Source organism: Oncorhynchus mykiss, chromosome 16 (genome assembly GCF_013265735.2).
Source record: "Oncorhynchus mykiss isolate Arlee chromosome 16, USDA_OmykA_1.1, whole genome shotgun sequence".
In the NCBI taxonomy this organism is placed as follows: Eukaryota; Metazoa; Chordata; class Actinopteri; order Salmoniformes; family Salmonidae; genus Oncorhynchus; species Oncorhynchus mykiss.
In genome coordinates, this window is record NC_048580.1 from 69,646,343 (window position 1) to 69,666,967 (window position 20,625).

At 42.6% G+C, this 20,625-nt stretch overlaps 1 protein-coding gene across 3 annotated transcripts in view; it reads right to left on the minus strand.

Annotated features, from left to right (window-relative positions):
- The window catches only part of LOC110491172 (solute carrier organic anion transporter family member 4A1), an 88,344-nt gene extending 68,669 nt beyond the window's left edge, over positions 1-19,675 (minus strand). The window contains exon 1 of one of the 3 annotated variants that reach the window (XM_036947669.1): positions 19,438-19,675. The gene's annotated coding sequence lies outside the window, so the exon portion shown is untranslated. The remainder of the gene's footprint in view (positions 1-19,437) is intronic. The other 2 variants (XM_036947672.1, XM_036947671.1) reach the window with 2 other exon arrangements.
- Positions 19,676-20,625: the final 950 nt, after the last annotated feature.

Sequence of the window (20,625 nt, forward strand, 5' to 3'; positions counted from 1 at the left end):
AAAATCAATACACAGAAGTAAAAAAAATTAAACCTGCATATTTAGCTAAAAGAAATTCATGCTAGCAGGCAATATTAAACTAGGGAAATTGTGTCACTTCTCTTGCGTTCATTGCACGCAGATTCAGGGTATATGCAACAGTTTGGGCTGCCTGGCTCATTGCGAACTAATTTGCCAGAATTGTATGTAATTATGACATAACATTGAAGGTTGTAAAATGTAACAAGAATATTTAGACTTATGGATGCCACCCGTTAGATAAAATACGGAACGGTTCCGTATTTCACTGAAATAATAATCGTTTTGTTTTTGAAATGATAGTTTCTGGATTTGACCGTATTAATGACCTAAGGCTCGTATTTCTGTGTTTTATTATATTATAATTAAGTGTATGATTTGATAGAGCAGTCTGACTGAGCGGTGGTAGGCAGCAGCAGGCTCGTAAGCATTCATTCAAACAGCACTTTACTGCGTTTGCCAGCAGCTCTTCGCAATGCTTCAAGCATTGCGCTGTTCATGACTTCAAGCCTATCAACTCCCGAGATCAGGCTGGCAATACTAAACTACCTATTAGAACATCCAATAGTCAAAGGTATATGAAATACAAATGGTATAGAGAGAAATAGTCCTATAATAACTACAACTTAAAACTTCCTACCTGGGAATTTTTAAGACTCATGTTAAAAGGAACCACCAGCTTTCATATGTTCTCATGTTCTGAGCAAGGAACTGAAACGTTAGCTTTCTTACATGGCACATATTGCACTTTTACTTTCTTCTCCAACACTTTGTTTTTGCCTTATTTAAACCAAACTGAACATTTTTCATTATTTATTTGAGGCTAAATTGATTTTATTGATGTATTATATTAAGTTAAAATAAAAGTGTTAATTCAATATTCAATATTGTAGAAATTGTCAATTTTACAAATATACACATAAAAAAAATCGGCAGATTAATCATTATCGGCTTTTTAATCGGTATCGGTGTTGAAAAATCATAATCGGTCGACCTCTAGTGCAGTGTACTTTAGACAACAACATGAAAATAGGCCTCAGTGAATATCACGGTACTGTTGCAGATGTCATTAAAATAGCTACAGTAGCCTACATGAGGAAATGAACGAGGTCGACAGGAAGTTGATTTGAAATGAAGGTTGTTAATGTCAATGATTAAAAACAGACAGAAGAGATGCTGGGTCACTACAGCACACTCCCACACACACTCACACACACACACACACACACACACACACACACACACAAACAGTTGCCATTACCATACATCACACAGTGAGAGAGGTTGTATGGTTGTATGGTACGACCTTCAAGGGAATAAACACAGACAAAACAAGTGAACATGCAAACGCACAGAAACTAGTACAGTATCTAACATACCACATGTGAGCATCTACTGACATGTAAGTGTTACTGATAGATACACAGACACACATACTGCATGTTCATGTTTCTAAATGTATCTACGTATTGCGTCTGTAATGTGTTGTTCGTGGTGTGTCGGGACCCCAGTAAGACTAGCTGTCACCACATTACCGACAGGTGAATCCTGATCAAATGTAAAAATATGTCATACTGTTTTGCACATTGACAGCTGCCTTTTTTTTGTTGTCAAGCTATTTAAAGTCAGTTATTTCCATTTTATTTCATGCAGATGAAGATATGGAACTGGGGTGGTGTCGACAGTAGAGTGTGTGACAAAGTGTTGCAGGTACCTGTAAAGTTATAAAAGGTGACGTGTCAATAAAGAATGTATGCACAACTTCTTGTCTGATAACCAAACTAGACACTACCTCTATTCTTGTAGAGTTCACCCAGTCATGTAGAGTTCACCCAGTCATGTAGAGTTCACCCAGTCATGTAGAGTTCACCCAGTCATGTAGAGTTCATCCAGTCATGTAGAGTTCATCCAGTCATGTAGAGTTCACCCAGTCATGTAGAGTTCATCCAGTCATGTAGAGTTCATCCAGTCATGTAGAGTTCATCCAGTCATGTAGAGTTCACCCAGTCATGTAGAGTTCACCCAGTCATGTAGAGTTCACCCAGTCATGTAGAGTTCACCCAGTCGTGTAGAGTTCACCCAGTCATGTAGAGTTCATCTAGTCATGTAGAGTTCACCCAGTCATGTAGAGTTCACCCAGTCATGTAGAGTTCACCCAGTCATGTAGAGTTCACCCAGTCATGTAGAGTTCAACAAGTCATGTAGAGTTCAACAAGTCATGTAGAGTTCACCCAGTCATGTAGAGTTCACCCAGTCATGTAGAGTTCACCCAGTCGTGTAGAGTTCACCCAGTCATGTAGAGTTCATCCAGTCATGTAGAGTTCACCCAGTCATGTAGAGTTCACCCAGTCATGTAGAGTTCACCCAGTCATGTAGAGTTCACCCAGTCATGTAGAGTTCACCCAGTCATGTAGAGTTCACCCAGTCGTGTAGAGTTCACCCAGTCGTGTAGAGTTCATCCAGTCATGTAGAGTTCACCCAGTCATGTAGAGTTCACCCAGTCATGTAGAGTTCACCCAGTCATGTAGAGTTCAACAGGTCATGTAGAGTTCACCCAGTCATGTAGAGTTCACCCAGTCATGTAGAGTTCACCCAGTCGTGTAGAGTTCACCCAGTCATGTAGAGTTCATCCAGTCATGTAGAGTTCACCCAGTCATGTAGAGTTCACCCAGTCATGTAGAGTTCACCCAGTCATGTAGAGTTCACCCAGTCATGTAGAGTTCACCCAGTCATGTAGAGTTCAACAAGTCATGTAGAGTTCACCCAGTCATGTAGAGTTCAACAAGTCATGTAGAGTTCACCCAGTCATGTAGAGTTCACCCAGTCATGTAGAGTTCACCCAGTCATGTAGAGTTCACCCAGTCATGTAAATTTCACCCATTCATGTAAATTTCACCCAGTCATGTAGAGTTCACCCAGTCATGTAGAGTTCACCCAGTCATGTAGTTCACCCAGTCATGTAAATTTCACCCTGTCATGTAGTTCACCCAGTAATGTAGTTCACCCAGTCATATAATTCACCCAGTCATGTAGAGTTCACCCAGTAATGTAGTTCACCCAGTAATGTAGTTCACCCAGTCATATAATTCACCCAGTCATGTAGTTCACCCAGTAATGTAGTTCACCCAGTCATGTAGAGTTCACCCAGTAATGTAGTTCACCCAGTAATGTAGTTCACCCAGTCATGTAGAGTTCACCCAGTCATGTAGTTCACCCAGTCATGTAGAGTTCACCCAGTAATGTAGTTCACCCAGTCATGTAGTTCACCCAGTCATGTAGTTCACCCAGTCATGTAAAGTTCACCCAGTCATGTAGTTCACCCAGTCATGTAGAGTTCACCCAGTCATGTAGTTCACCCAGTCATGTAAAGTTCACCCAGTCATGTAGTTCACCCAGTCATGTAGTTCACCCAGTCATGTAGTTCACCCAGTCATGTAGTTCACCCAGTCATGTAGTTCACCCAGTAATGTAGTTCATCCAGTCATATAATTCACCCAGTAATGTAGAGTTCACCCAGTCATGTAGTTCACCCAGTCATGTAAAGTTCACCCAGTAATGTAGTTCACCCAGTCATATAATTCACCCAGTCATGTAGTTCACCCAGTCATGTAGAGTTCACCCAGTAATGTAGTTCACCCAGTCATATAATTCACCCAGTCATGTAGTTCACCCAGTCATGTAGTTCACCCAGTCATGTAGAGTTCACCCAGTCATGTAGAGTTCACCCAGTAATGTAGTTCACCCAGTCATGTAGTTCACCCAGTCATGTAGTTCACCCAGTCATGTAGTTCACCCAGTAATGTAGAGTTCACCCAGTCATGTAGTTCACCCAGTCATGTAAAGTTCACCCAGTCATGTAGTTCACCCAGTAATGTAGAGTTCACCCAGTCATGTAGTTCACCCAGTCATGTAGTTCACCCAGTCATGTAGTTCACCCAGTCATGTAGAGTTCACCCAGTCATGTAGAGCTCACCCAGTCATGTAGAGTTCACCCAGTCATGTAGTTCACCCAGTCATGTAGTTCACCCAGTCATGTAGAGTTCACCCAGTAATGTAGAGTTCACCCAGTCATGTAGTTCACCCAGTCATGTAGTTCACCCAGTCATGTAGTTCACCCAGTCATGTAGTTCACCCAGTCATGTAGTTCACCCAGTCATGTAGAGTTCACCCAGTCATGTAGAGTTCATCCAGTCATGTAGAGTTCACCCAGTCATGTAGAGTTCACCCAGTCATGTAGAGTTCACCCAGTCATGTAGAGTTCACCCAGTCATGTAGAGTTCACCCAGTCGTGTAGAGTTCACCCAGTCGTGTAGAGTTCATCCAGTCATGTAGAGTTCACCCAGTCATGTAGAGTTCACCCAGTCATGTAGAGTTCACCCAGTCATGTAGAGTTCAACAAGTCATGTAGAGTTCACCCAGTCATGTAGAGTTCACCCAGTCATGTAGAGTTCACCCAGTCGTGTAGAGTTCACCCAGTCATGTAGAGTTCATCCAGTCATGTAGAGTTCACCCAGTCATGTAGAGTTCACCCAGTCATGTAGAGTTCACCCAGTCATGTAGAGTTCACCCAGTCATGTAGAGTTCACCCAGTCATGTAGAGTTCACCCAGTCATGTAGAGTTCAACAAGTCATGTAGAGTTCACCCAGTCATGTAGAGTTCAACAAGTCATGTAGAGTTCACCCAGTCATGTAGAGTTCACCCAGTCATGTAGAGTTCACCCAGTCATGTAGAGTTCACCCAGTCATGTAAATTTCACCCATTCATGTAAATTTCACCCAGTCATGTAGAGTTCACCCAGTCATGTAGAGTTCACCCAGTCATGTAGTTCACCCAGTCATGTAAATTTCACCCTGTCATGTAGTTCACCCAGTAATGTAGTTCACCCAGTCATATAATTCACCCAGTCATGTAGAGTTCACCCAGTAATGTAGTTCACCCAGTAATGTAGTTCACCCAGTCATATAATTCACCCAGTCATGTAGTTCACCCAGTAATGTAGTTCACCCAGTCATGTAGAGTTCACCCAGTAATGTAGTTCACCCAGTAATGTAGTTCACCCAGTCATGTAGAGTTCACCCAGTCATGTAGTTCACCCAGTCATGTAGAGTTCACCCAGTAATGTAGTTCACCCAGTCATGTAGTTCACCCAGTCATGTAGTTCACCCAGTCATGTAAAGTTCACCCAGTCATGTAGTTCACCCAGTCATGTAGAGTTCACCCAGTCATGTAGTTCACCCAGTCATGTAAAGTTCACCCAGTCATGTAGTTCACCCAGTCATGTAGTTCACCCAGTCATGTAGTTCACCCAGTCATGTAGTTCACCCAGTAATGTAGTTCATCCAGTCATATAATTCACCCAGTAATGTAGAGTTCACCCAGTCATGTAGTTCACCCAGTCATGTAAAGTTCACCCAGTAATGTAGTTCACCCAGTCATATAATTCACCCAGTCATGTAGAGTTCACCCAGTAATGTAGTTCACCCAGTCATATAATTCACCCAGTCATGTAGTTCACCCAGTCATGTAGTTCACCCAGTCATGTAGAGTTCACCCAGTCATGTAGAGTTCACCCAGTAATGTAGTTCACCCAGTCATGTAGTTCACCCAGTCATGTAGTTCACCCAGTCATGTAGTTCACCCAGTAATGTAGAGTTCACCCAGTCATGTAGTTCACCCAGTCATGTAAAGTTCACCCAGTCATGTAGTTCACCCAGTAATGTAGAGTTCACCCAGTCATGTAGTTCACCCAGTCATGTAGTTCACCCAGTCATGTAGTTCACCCAGTCATGTAGAGTTCACCCAGTCATGTAGAGCTCACCCAGTCATGTAAAGTTCACCCAGTCATGTAGTTCACCCAGTCATGTAGAGTTCACCCAGTCATGTAGAGTTCACCCAGTCATGTAGTTCACCCAGTCATGTAGTTCACCCAGTCATGTAGAGTTCACCCAGTAATGTAGAGTTCACCCAGTCATGTAGTTCACCCAGTCATGTAGTTCACCCAGTCATGTAGTTCACCCAGTCATGTAGTTCACCCAGTCATGTAGAGTTCACCCAGTCATGTAGAGTTCACCCAGTCATGTAAAGTTCACCCAGTCATGTAGTTCACCCAGTCATGTAGAGTTCACCCAGTCATGTAGAGTTCACCCAGTCATGTAGTTCACCCAGTAATGTAGAGTTCACCCAGTCATGTAGTTCACCCAGTCATGTAGTTCACCCAGTCATGTAGTTCACCCAGTCATGTAGTTCACCCAGTCATGTAGTTCACCCAGTAATGTAGTTCATCCAGTCATGTAGTTCACCCAGTCATGTAGTTCACCCAGTCATGTAGTTAATCCAGTAATGTAGTTAATCCAGTCATGTAGAGTTCACCCAGTCATGTAGTTCACCCAGTAATGTAGTTAATCCAGTCATGTAGAGTTCACCCAGTCATGTAGAGTTCACCCAGTCATGTAGTTCACCCAGTAATGTAGTTAATCCAGTCATGTAGTTAATCCAGTCATGTAGTTCACCCAGTCATGTAGAGTTCACCCAGTCATGTAGTTAATCCAGTCATGTAGTTCATCCAGTCATGTAGTTCACCCAGTCATGTAGTTCACCCAGTCATGTAGTTCACCCAGTCATGTAGTTAATCCAGTCATGTAGAGTTCACCCAGTCATGTAGTTCACCCAGTCATGTAGTTAATCCAGTCATGTAGTTCACCCAGTCATGTAGTTCACCCAGTCATGTAGTTAATCCAGTCATGTAGTTCACCCAGTCATGTAGTTAATCCAGTCATGTAGTTCACCCAGTCATGTAGTTCACCCAGTCATGTAGTTCACCCAGTCATGTAGTTAATCCAGTCATGTAGTTCACCCAGTCATGTAAAGTTCACCCAGTCATGTAGTTAATCCAGTCATGTAGTTCACCCAGTCATGTAGTTCACCCAGTCATGTAGAGTTCACCCAGTCATGTAGTTAATCCAGTCATGTAGTTCACCCAGTCATGTAGTTAATCCAGTCATGTAGTTCACCCAGTCATGTAGTTCACCCAGTCATGTAGTTCACCCAGTCATGTAGAGTTCACCCAGTCATGTAGTTCACCCAGTCATGTAGTTAATCCAGTCATGTAGTTCACCCAGTCATGTAGTTCACCCAGTCATGTAGTTAATCCAGTCATGTAGTTCACCCAGTCATGTAGTTAATCCAGTCATGTAGTTCACCCAGTCATGTAGTTCACCCAGTCATGTAGTTCACCCAGTCATGTAGTTAATCCAGTCATGTAGTTCACCCAGTCATGTAAAGTTCACCCAGTCATGTAGTTAATCCAGTCATGTAGTTCACCCAGTCATGTAGTTCACCCAGTCATGTAGTTCACCCAGTCATGTAGTTAATCCAGTAATGTAGTTCACCCAGTCATGTAGTTCACCCAGTCGTGTAGAGTTAATCCAGTCATGTAGTTCACCCAGTCATATAATTCACCCAGTCATGTAGTTCACCCAGTCATGTAGTTCACCCAGTCATGTAGAGTTCACCCAGTCATGTAGAGTTCACCCAGTAATGTAGTTCACCCAGTCATGTAGTTCACCCAGTCATGTAGTTCACCCAGTCATGTAGTTCACCCAGTAATGTAGAGTTCACCCAGTCATGTAGTTCACCCAGTCATGTAAAGTTCACCCAGTCATGTAGTTCACCCAGTAATGTAGAGTTCACCCAGTCATGTAGTTCACCCAGTCATGTAGTTCACCCAGTCATGTAGTTCACCCAGTCATGTAGAGTTCACCCAGTCATGTAGAGCTCACCCAGTCATGTAAAGTTCACCCAGTCATGTAGTTCACCCAGTCATGTAGAGTTCACCCAGTCATGTAGAGTTCACCCAGTCATGTAGTTCACCCAGTCATGTAGTTCACCCAGTCATGTAGAGTTCACCCAGTCATGTAGTTCACCCAGTCATGTAGTTCACCCAGTCATGTAGTTCACCCAGTCATGTAGTTCACCCAGTCATGTAGAGTTCACCCAGTCATGTAGAGTTCACCCAGTCATGTAAAGTTCACCCAGTCATGTAGTTCACCCAGTCATGTAGAGTTCACCCAGTCATGTAGAGTTCACCCAGTCATGTAGTTCACCCAGTAATGTAGAGTTCACCCAGTCATGTAGTTCACCCAGTCATGTAGTTCACCCAGTCATGTAGTTCACCCAGTCATGTAGTTCACCCAGTAATGTAGTTCATCCAGTCATGTAGTTCACCCAGTCATGTAGTTCACCCAGTCATGTAGTTCACCCAGTCATGTAGTTAATCCAGTAATGTAGTTAATCCAGTCATGTAGAGTTCACCCAGTCATGTAGTTCACCCAGTAATGTAGTTAATCCAGTCATGTAGAGTTCACCCAGTCATGTAGAGTTCACCCAGTCATGTAGTTCACCCAGTAATGTAGTTAATCCAGTCATGTAGTTAATCCAGTCATGTAGTTCACCCAGTCATGTAGAGTTCACCCAGTCATGTAGTTAATCCAGTCATGTAGTTCATCCAGTCATGTAGTTCACCCAGTCATGTAGTTCACCCAGTCATGTAGTTCACCCAGTCATGTAGTTAATCCAGTCATGTAGAGTTCACCCAGTCATGTAGTTCACCCAGTCATGTAGTTAATCCAGTCATGTAGTTCACCCAGTCATGTAGTTCACCCAGTCATGTAGTTAATCCAGTCATGTAGTTAATCCAGTCATGTAGTTCACCCAGTCATGTAGAGTTCACCCAGTCATGTAGTTAATCCAGTCATGTAGTTCATCCAGTCATGTAGTTCACCCAGTCATGTAGTTCACCCAGTCATGTAGTTCACCCAGTCATGTAGTTAATCCAGTCATGTAGAGTTCACCCAGTCATGTAGTTCACCCAGTCATGTAGTTAATCCAGTCATGTAGTTCACCCAGTCATGTAGTTCACCCAGTCATGTAGTTAATCCAGTCATGTAGTTCACCCAGTCATGTAGTTAATCCAGTCATGTAGTTCACCCAGTCATGTAGTTCACCCAGTCATGTAGTTCACCCAGTCATGTAGTTAATCCAGTCATGTAGTTCACCCAGTCATGTAAAGTTCACCCAGTCATGTAGTTAATCCAGTCATGTAGTTCACCCAGTCATGTAGTTCACCCAGTCATGTAGAGTTCACCCAGTCATGTAGTTAATCCAGTCATGTAGTTCACCCAGTCATGTAGTTAATCCAGTCATGTAGTTCACCCAGTCATGTAGTTCACCCAGTCATGTAGTTAATCCAGTCATGTAGAGTTCACCCAGTCATGTAGTTCACCCAGTCATGTAGTTAATCCAGTCATGTAGTTCACCCAGTCATGTAGTTCACCCAGTCATGTAGTTAATCCAGTCATGTAGTTCACCCAGTCATGTAGTTAATCCAGTCATGTAGTTCACCCAGTCATGTAGTTCACCCAGTCATGTAGTTCACCCAGTCATGTAGTTAATCCAGTCATGTAGTTCACCCAGTCATGTAAAGTTCACCCAGTCATGTAGTTAATCCAGTCATGTAGTTCACCCAGTCATGTAGTTCACCCAGTCATGTAGTTCACCCAGTCATGTAGTTAATCCAGTAATGTAGTTCACCCAGTCATGTAGTTCACCCAGTCGTGTAGAGTTAATCCAGTCATGTAGAGTTCATCCAGTCATGTAGAGTTCACCCAGTCATGTAGAGTTCACCCAGTCATGTAGTTCATCCAGTCATGTAGTTCACCCAGTCATGTACTTATATTTTAATTTAGATTTGATGTACATATTACACACATAACTCTCTCTTTGTCTCTCACACACGCGCACACATTTATGATGTCCGGGTCGACTCATAACTACAGTCCTCGTGGTTACTGCCCGCGGGGCTGGCGTGTTTAGGGTAATGAAATATTGTGTGTATGAAGGGCGGGTTCTTGGCAGGTGGATTGAATAAAGAGAAAACAATGCCTTAAACAGTCTAGCAATGTATCTTTCTAGTGCAATTTCTGTCTATGAGCTACACTGAGGTTTTCTTTCATTATTTGAGGCTCTCTGGTATTAGTCAGTAAGCCTAAGCTTCGGGGCCTAACTGTAGGCACGCCAAACAGCAAACACACCAATCGCCAAATGCTTTTGGGGTTAACGGGCAGAGAAAGTTGCGGTTGAACCACAGAGGCAGAAAAAAATGAGTTGAATTGAACAAGAGGAAAGCTGTGAAATGGAGAGTTGAAAATAAAGAGAAGGGAGGGACAGAAAGGTCATGTTTGGGAAAGATGTGGTGAAGTGGTTTAAAGAGGATGATAGCAGTGTTATGTTGTTCTCCTGAACAAGGCAGTTAACCCACTGTTCCCCCGAACAAGGAAGTTAACCCACTGTTTCCCCGAGCAAGGCAGTTTAACCCACTGTTCCCCTGAGCAAGGCAGTTAACCCACTGTTCCCCTGAACAAGGCAGTTAACCCACTGTTTCCCCGAGCAAGGCAGTTAACCCACTGTTCCCCTGAACAAGGAAGTTAACCTACTGTTCCCCTGAGCAAGGCAGTCAACCCACTGTTCCCCTGAGCAAGGCAGTCAACCCACTGTTCCCCTGAGCAAGGCAGTTAACCCACTGTTCCCCTGAACAAGGAAGTTAACCCACTGTTCCCCTGAGCAAGGCAGTTAACCCACTGTACCTCTGAACAAGGTAGTTAACCCACTGTTCCCCTGAACAAGGCAGTTTAACCCACTGTTCCCCTGAGCAAGGCAGTTAACCCACTGTTCCCCGGACACCGATAATATGGATGTCGATTTTTTTTACTTAGCGTTTTTTAACGTTTTCATAAATGCATAGAATGTTTGAGAATGACATATAGCAAGGCATTTGTGAAAATTCTATAGCAATATAGAGTGGGACAATTAATACTGCAGGAAGTAAAACTGAATAAAAACCTCTGTCCTGTCCAGGACCGGAGTCTACACAAAACGGTGCGCCATAGCCAATCAGAGTTACAGTAGGCCTATATGTAAAAAAGACATTTGCCACACGGGCCTGTTGTCATCGACTTTGAACTGGACTGTGTGTTTACATGCAGTAGCAACAGCGTGACTTTAGATAATTTGAACACATTCACCAAAAGCCTCAAAACTGAAAAACGAAATGAGGGGAAAAAGTCGATCATTCATTCACCTACTCCTCCAATGACATGACATTCTCCCAGCAGCTAGCCTCGCTAATGTTAGGCTCCATGTTTTCACCTTATAATAATTAGCTAGCTACATAAATAGATACGCTAGCCCAGGGGTGTCAAACTCAATCAGCGCACAAACCATATCGGGAAAAAACAACAAATTTGCGTTTTAACATATTAGCTTTTTAACATTTTAAGACCAAATAGATATATAATACTTGTCATTTGCTGCTATGCTTGCAGATGTGCATAATATGTTGCGACCACCCTAATCAAAGAGTATTTAACAACTACGAATAACAACAACAAAAAAACAGAGCTATAGGTTGTTGTAATGTTGAAACTTTTTAGTTTGTCTGAATTGGCGGGTTTTACACACCAGCCAAGCTTCTGGGAGAACGCGATGGTTCCCCTTTTCATTAGCATGTCAACTTAAACCGTGCTTCTGGGAGAACGCGATGGTTCCCTTTTCATTAGCATGTCAACTTAAACTGTGCTTCTGGGAGAACGCGATGGTTCCCCTTTTCATTAGCATGTCAACTTAAACCGTGCTTCTGGGAGAAAGCGATGGTTCCCCTTTTCATTAGCATGTCAACTTAAACCGTGCTTCTGGGAGAACGCGATGGTTCCCCTTTTCAGTAGCATGTCAACTTAAACCATGCTTCTGGGAGAACGCGATGGTCCCCCTTTTCAGTAGCATGTCAACTTAAACCATGCTTCTGGGAGAACGCGATGGTTCCCCTTTTCATTAGCATGTCAACTTAAACCGTGCTTCTGGGAGAACGCGATGGTTCCCCCTTTTCATTAGCATGTCAACTTAAACCATGTTTTCACGGTTGAATGGTGCATTGCTGTAGGGTCCACTCTATTGTAGTTGAGTCGCCATCTTAGGCTACAGCTCCAATGGTGATGTAATTGGTCCACATGTTTCTATTTTGTTGCAGTTTTTGTGTTTTTTTGGTTATTAATTGTCAAGCTTTAAAAAAAAACATGAAGCCAGACTGCAACATTTTAGTAGAATAACTAGGACCTTTGGCACCTGTGTCTGTACACTTTCTATCTGCTGCAAACTGTTAACGGGACACACGAAAGCAGCACAATTGAGGTTTTCACTTTATCACATGTAGTCAGGCAGGTGCTGATGGGTAATTAACAATTGCCAGCGGGTGAACAAACAGCTGACCTGCGATCCACAAACACACAGCATATGACTGATAAGTGGTCAGTTTTGGTGGCTACTTCTCCTTATTGTGAAAGAATTCTGCTCACTCGGGCAATATCCGCTTGCCAGGCCCAAATAGGGAGCATGTGGCAGGAAGAGGAAGGAGGCTGAACGTCCCTAACCAGAAACAGAGTGTTGATGGCTGCGGTTTCTATTGCATGGGCTTATAGCAGGGACCTGCAGACCGTAGGCATTATCCTGTCCTGTCAATTCCTCAACCAGGCCTTCTGGAGACCTTGCGCAGAAGGGATAAAGCACACACACACACACACACAATCATGCAATCGTAGCATATGCACACACACAAAAACACACACATATTAAATAAAACATCACGCTGTATGACTGTTGATACCCACAATTTCTCTAAAATAGATGATCTTTGGATCATAGCGTAATATGATTCACATCTATCTCATTTATTGCAACCACACCCTGACATAACCCCCTGACATTATACCCTGACATAACCCCCTGACATAACCCCCTGACATAACCCCCTGACATAACCCCCTGACATAACCCCCAGACATAACCCCCAGACATAACCCCCTGACATAACCCCCTGACATAACCCCCTGACATAACCCCCTGACATAACCCCCTGACATAACCCCCTGACACACAGAGGATGTGTCCATAACACCCTGACATAACACCCTGACACAGAGGATACCCTCTCCATAACACCCTGACCCATAACACCCTGAAACACAGAGGATACCCTCTCCATTACACCCTGACACACAAATGATACCCTCTCCATTACACCCTGACACACAGAAGATGCCCTCTCCATTACACCCTGACACACAGAGGATGCCCTCTCCATTACACCCTGACACACAGAGGATAACCTCTCCATTACACCCTGACACACAGAGGATACCCTCTCCATTACACCCTGACACACAGAGGATACCCTCTCCATTACACCCTGACACACAGAGGATACCCTCTCCATTACACCCTGACACACAGAGGATACCCTCTCCATTACACCCTGACACACAGAGGATAACCTCTCCATTACACCCTGACACACAGAGGATAACCTCTCCATTACACCCTGACACACAGAGGATACCCTCTCCATTACACCCTGACACACAGAGGATACCCTCTCCATTACACCCAGACACACAGAGGATACCCTCTCCATTACACCCTGACACACAGAGGATAACCTCTCCATTACACCCTGACACACAGAGGATACCCTCTCCATTACACCCTGACACACAGAGGATAACCTCTCCATTACACCCTGACACACAGAGGATAGCCTCTCCATTACACCCTGACACAGAGAGGATACCCTCTCCATTACACCCTGACACACAGAGGATACCCTCTCCATCCACACAGTAAACCTTACCGTATGCTTCCCAGTACATTATGCCAACATTTTGTGACATTTTAGTTTGTTTTGGTGTTCAGCAGTGTTTTTTTTTTCTTTCTTGAGGCTTGTCGATGTTTGGTAGCCGAAGTCTACGCCCCTTCGTCGGTGATTGGTCAACAGTAGGGCTTCTTTAATTAGATGACAGACGACGAGTTTGCGTGCACATTTTTTCACTTGAGAAATACTACACCAGATATCTTAGTTAGGTGTTCAATTGTGGGACAAAGGCCCTCCTCTGCAAAAATGTCTAAATTAATTATAGATTCTTTGATTTATCTAAGATTAATTCAGACTATTTTGAGGAAGTGTATTTTTTCCCCACGGCGTCTCGAGAGGGACAAACAGTCAAATTTGGCGCTTTTTTTGGTTTGTTTTTCAAGCAAATGTCTATTAAGTGAGTATGTGATAAAATAATTTATATGTCTAAAGATAATGATTGAATAATTCCACTCTGAAACCATATAATTGTATGAAATGTATTAGAGTCATAAACCTATAATCTGATGATGTGTGTAGTTTTAGTCAGAATTAGAACAAGGACCTTTTGATCCTTTTTAGTATGTAAGCAGGGTGCATGTGGGAAACAAATGATAAGAGGAGCTATCGACAGACAAGCTGTCCCACTGTGTTCCTTACAGGACATTCTGTCTCCCCCCGTGGAGGGGAGAAACTGTTAGGCTTGCAGAAAATGATGAAACATGTTGCAGATTAAACAATGTATCTGTGTAGTGGAAAAACACAGACTGTCTGAGCAAGGCGTAGCTTAAGATTTTAACTTGTATGTATGTGCGTAGGATACCTACTGTTTGTGTGTGAAGGTATGTGCGTAAGGAGCCAGTATAAAATGTATATTTTTGTACAACGGACTAGGACGTCCTCGTGAATAAACATTTTGACTACTGTAAAGCTGAGAAATCTGTGTTTGATTTAAACCAGAATCTTACAAACGCTGGGTTGCAGACTGAGTAGATTAATTGAAAGTTTACGAACATTGATAACAAAATTCTCAAATTAGAATGCCAGGCACAGACGCTCACTTCGGCCAACCGGAGTTCTGCTGGGAGAAAACCAAACCTAGTATGAGTGACATGGGAGGTCCTGGGGGAGGGTCTGGGGATGTGATTGGTTTGACTGCTTCAACACACTATGCTTATGACCCATGCAGTCATTCGGTCAACAGGATTAATGATTCATGTGGTTTTTACAGTGAGTAGTGGTCTCCTGTGGGATGGGGGGGTTTAAACCACGGTCAATGGGAACTTAACAGTGGACAAGCTCACATGGCAGACCCCTGTCAATTAGGCCTATGTATAAGGGACAAGGGACCAAGTGTTGCTAGGAATCACTCTTAAAACAGCTGTGTGTCAAACCAGGTCTGGCAGGTATAGTGTAATATGTGACAATATATCCCCAGGTATACTTTCAAGGTATAGGGACATTTTAGTTTATTTCAGTATGCTATATAGGCTATTATACACTGGGTGGTTCGAGGCCTGAATGCTGATTGGTTGGCAGCTGGTATATCAGACCGTGTACCACGGGTATGGCAAAACATGTATTTTTACTGTTGTAATTACATTGGTAACCAGTTCATATCCTGAACAGGCAGTTAACCCACTGCTCCTAGGCCGTCATTGAAAGTAAGAATTTGTTCATAACTGACTTGCCTAGTTAAATAAAGGTTAAATAAAAAATAAAATAAAAAAGAATAGCAATAAGGCCCCTTGGGGGTTTGTGGTATACTGCCACGGCTGAGGGCTATGGGTAATATACCACGGCTAAGGGCTGTGTCCAGACACTCTGCGTTGAGTCGTGGCTAAGACCAGCCATTAGCCATGATATATTGCCAATATACCACAAACCCCCAAGGTGCCTTATTGCTTAAATATACAAATGATGGGAACCATAGGCTACAGACCATAGGATACAGACTAGAGGTCGACCGATTAATCGGAATGGCCGATTAATTAGGACCGATTTCAAGTTTCCATAACAATCGGAAATCGGTGTTTTTGGGTGCCGATTTCCAATAATTTTTTTATTTACACAAACAATTTTTTTTTTTTAATACCTTTTATTTAACCAGGCAAGTCAGTTAAGAACACATTCTTATTTTCAATGACTGTCTAGGAACTGTGGGTTAACTGCCTTGTTCAGGGGCAGAACGACAGATTTTCACCTTGTCAGCTCAGGGGTTCCAAACTTGCAACCGCACAGTTAACTAGTCCAACGCTCTAACCATTGCACTCCACGAGTAGCCTGCCTGTTACGCGAATGTAGTAGAAGCCAAGGTAAATTGCTAGCTAGCATTAAACTTATCTTATAACTACTGATCCAGTTTAGCAGGCAATATTAACCAGGTGAAATTGTGTCACTTCTCTTGCGTTCATTGCACGCAGAGTCAGGGTATATGCAACAGTTTGGGCTGCCTGGCTCATTGCGAACTAATTTGCCAGAATTTTATGTAATTATGACATAACATTGAAGGTTGTGCAATGTAACAAGAATATTTAGACTTAGGGATGCCACCCGTTAGATAAAATACCGAACGGTTCAGTATTTCACTGAAATAATAAACGTTTTGTTTTCGAAATGATAGTTTCCGGATTCGATCATATTAATGACCAAAGGCTCGTATTTCTGTGTTTTATTATGTTATAATTAAGTCTGATTTGATAGAGCAGTCTGACTGAGGAGCAGCAGCAAGCACAGCGATGTTCATGACTTCAAGCCTATCAGCCTAATGGCTGGTGTAACCAATGTGAAATGGCTAGCTAGTTAGCTGGGTGTGCGCTAATACTGTATCAAACATCACTCGCTTTTAGATTTGGAGTAGTTATTCCCCTTGCTCTGCAAGTGGAGTGATGGGTAACGATGCTTTGAGTGTGGCTGTTGTCGATGTGTTCCTGGTTCGAGCCCAGGTAGGGGCAAGGAGGGGGACGGAAGCTATACTGTTTCACTGGCAAAACTAAAGTGCCTATAAGAACATCCAATAGTCAAAGGTATATGAAATAGAAATGGTATAGAGAGAAATAGTCCTATAAATACTATATTAACTACAACCTAAAACCTCTTACCTTGGAATATTGAAGTCTCATGTTAAAAGGAACCACCAACTTTCATATGTTCTCATGTTCTGAGCAAGGAACTTAAACGTTAGCTTTTTTACATGGCACATTACTTTCTTCTCCAACACTTTGTTTTTGCATTATTTAAACCAAATTGAACATGTTTCATTATTTATTTGAGGCTAAATTGATTTTATTGATGTTTTATATTAAGTTAAAATAACTGTTAATTCAGTATTGTTGTAATTGTCATCATTACAAAGAAAAATTTAATAAAAATCGGCCGATTAATCGGTATCGGCTTTTTTGTTCCTCCAATAATCGGTAACGGTATTGAAAAATCATACTCGTTTGACCTCTAATATAGACCCTGTAGTAGGCTACAGAACCTAGGCTACAGACGGGGCGGCAGGGTAGCCTAGTGGTTAGAGCGTTGGACTAGTAACCGGAAGGTTGCGAGTTCAAACCCCCGAGCTGACAAGGTACAAATCTGTCGTTCTGCCCCTGAACAGGCAGTTAACCCACTGTTCCCAGGCCGTCATTGAAAATAAGAATTTGTTCTTAACTGACTTGCCTGGTTAAATAAAGGTAAAATAAAATAAAAATAAAAAAATAAAAGACCCTAGGCTACAGACCCTAGGCTACAGACCCTAGGCTACAGACCCTAGGCTACAGAACCTAGGCTACAGACCCTAGGCTACAGAACCTAGGCTACAACTTTGTATCACAGATATGTGTTGAGTTAGATTGTGGTGCATGGTGTATGACTCACCTTCCACGAGTAAGTATGAGGTTGATATTTTAAGAGGGTTGATATTTAGGCTATTATTCATTGAGCCCGCCTTATAGAGCCCCATAGTGAAGGTGCCATAACACCCATAAAACCTAGTGGTCAAACTGGGAAATGGTTGCAATCATTTTCCCACTATGTAAATACGGGGGAATATGTTGATAAAAGTCACCTTGCCCGAGAGAGATTTACATGATTATCAAAACGTCACACCAGGGTAAACCTACATGAAACACAGCCCTTATTTTAAGTGTTTCTAAAATCCCCTATGGGAAAAATGAATGGTGGAAAAACGATTTGGAAAACCAGTTCCTTATGAGTACTTATAGGTTATTATGACTCATAGTCTATCTAGGCCTATATCACATGTTTTGGGAATAGTTTAGAACGGGTGCACAGTGCCTCCACACACAGTAACGTTTAGCGACTGCATGCATGTATTGTTGTAATACTTTCATGTTGATCTACATCAAATGAAGCCACACAAGAGACGCAGGTGTCAGTCACTATTTCACCGTGTTTAACCGGAGTTAATGCAATAACATGAAACTATGTTGCGCGCGGGAAATAAGTTATTTGCGCGAATGCGTAGACAAATGAGGCGAACAGAACCGAAAATCCAGTAGCCTATGTATCAAAAACGTCTAGCCATATATATATATATATATAAATAGCCTACATATTGCGCGCTCAAATAGCAGATATGTAGCCTACTATAAACTGACAGTGAGACCAAATAATCCCCGCGGCAGTGGCACTATTATAACGGACTAATAATAACCTACACGTTCGTTTGTAAAACGAGGTAGATAAATTAAGCCATCAGGTTGTTTAGTGTTGTCCTATATACATTTCCGTTTCGTTTTCCTCCATTGTATTCCTGTGTGACGCCTCAACACACCCTCACGATGGGCAAATCCATGCGCTGAGAACCAAGACATCATGAGAGTAAATCCTCTCATACATAGTAACAGTGTTACATGTCAGTGTTCCCAGCAAAGACTGGTTGAACACCCAGCTGGCCAGACCCATCTAATGGTATAACGGTCAATAACATTAATAATAATAATAATAATAATAATAATAATAATGATAAAACCGTTTTTTAAATGTTTTTTTTATTAGGATTATTGACATAAAAACACCAGGAAAGCAACTCAAAGTGATTTTAATTTAGGAAATCTGTTCCCAAGTATTCCCACGCATAGAGAGACGTATAGTATGTGATTTTATCCGCATGTAATCAAGGTTCGAAATGATTCTCTGGTTTAACTATGTTCCTAGTCCCCCGACCATCCTTTCAAGGAAACATAGTCCAAATGTTGTAATGTAATTGGGGAACCCTGCTGTAATAACTAACTATACACATAATGCCTTTGTATTGCAGCCGATGGATTAAAGGGAGCAGGCTTGTAAGGGATTAAATAGACTACAGACAGATGTTGATGCAGCACAACGACCCTTTTGTCTATTTATCAACCGTCTTTTGAGCCAGATGTGACTGATTAACAACAGTGATTTAAGGAGTTTATCATTCGTGATAAAGATGTAAGCTGTGTGGACCTGAGAGTGAATATTTCATTCATGTGTAGGCGTAAAACATGTGCTCGACCGGGTAACGCCACGGCATCCACGTTGCCATTAGGCTACAGTAGTGACAGCCATAGACCGAGAGCATGCTGATGATGCTGGCCATCGGGATACAGAACTCCCTGAGAGCATCCATAAACCATAAATACAGAGCATCCATGTACGGAACTGGAAACACTGATGTGTCAGATACAAAATGTAAGATACTTACATGCTAATGTTCTTTTAGGTACCCAACCGTTGTCTCTCGACCCTGATGCCTTCGAGTGGATGAAGTCATGATTCAAATTTCTACGGAAATGTACAATGACATGGAACGTCGTTCGTAATTTGTTGGTCCTCGCAGTTATTCTAGGTCTATGGCGGCAGCGTCGTGTGGCCGCTAAACGCTGCTTGATCCGCACATTCAAAGAGGCTGATGTCGCCCAATGATATCCGCCCCCCTATGGCGCTATCGCGTCTGGACCAATTGGCGTGATGCAGGATCTCGCGAATGAGAGGTGTCGATATGAGTGAGTTGTGGCTTCACAGTGACTTTTTTTTAATTTTTTTTAAACAATATTATGTGGAATTATGAGTCTAGGCTACATGGAGATGTCGTTCATTTCAACAGTGTACATGATGCAATGTTAAATGGGAGAACGTGTAGACTAGAAGAATGAGAATGATTTTGGAGAAGCTTCTACTGTAGCCTACCAATATGTTTATGGTTTTCCATATTTACAAGTTGAAATTTTTCTTTCACTGCTGTTGTGTTGTAGGCTAAGAAGTAGGCTAGTCTGCAACCCTGTCTGGGTGTAATTAAATCCATGTCACGTTTGGGTTGTCATGTTGAGGCCATCTGAGGGTTGCAGTTTGCAGTAGCACCTTCTTCTTCAGGAAGTGATGTTCCCCCGGATGTTAGGCTCTCCTTAGTGGCTGTAGGGTGCGTGTCAGAGGCAGAGCAAGTGTATCCCAGTCTCATACCGCTCGCGTTGCGTGCGCGAGCATTGCAAAATAAATTTAGAAATCCATGTTATTAAATTATTGCACCCACACTGCTCGTGCACGCCAACGAGCGTCTGCGTTGCCAAGGGCTAAAAAATAGAAGTAATTCCTATTTCTGACAGATTGCGCTGCAAGTCCTGCCTCTCCCATCTCCTCATTGGTTTATAGAAGCAGGTACCCACGTGCCATCTCCTCATTGGTTATACCCACATTGATTGAAAGTTTAGATGCCAATCACCATATAAGCTAAAAGATGAAAAGGCCTGGAAGGAGAGATGACTACAAACGATTCGGTTGACCGTTTTTATGTGTGGATTTGTCAGAGTAGAGGACCTTGTGCATTTCAGGTAAAATAACAACCTAATGTTTATATCCCAGGACAAATTAGCTAGCAACAGCAAGCTAGCTAAAT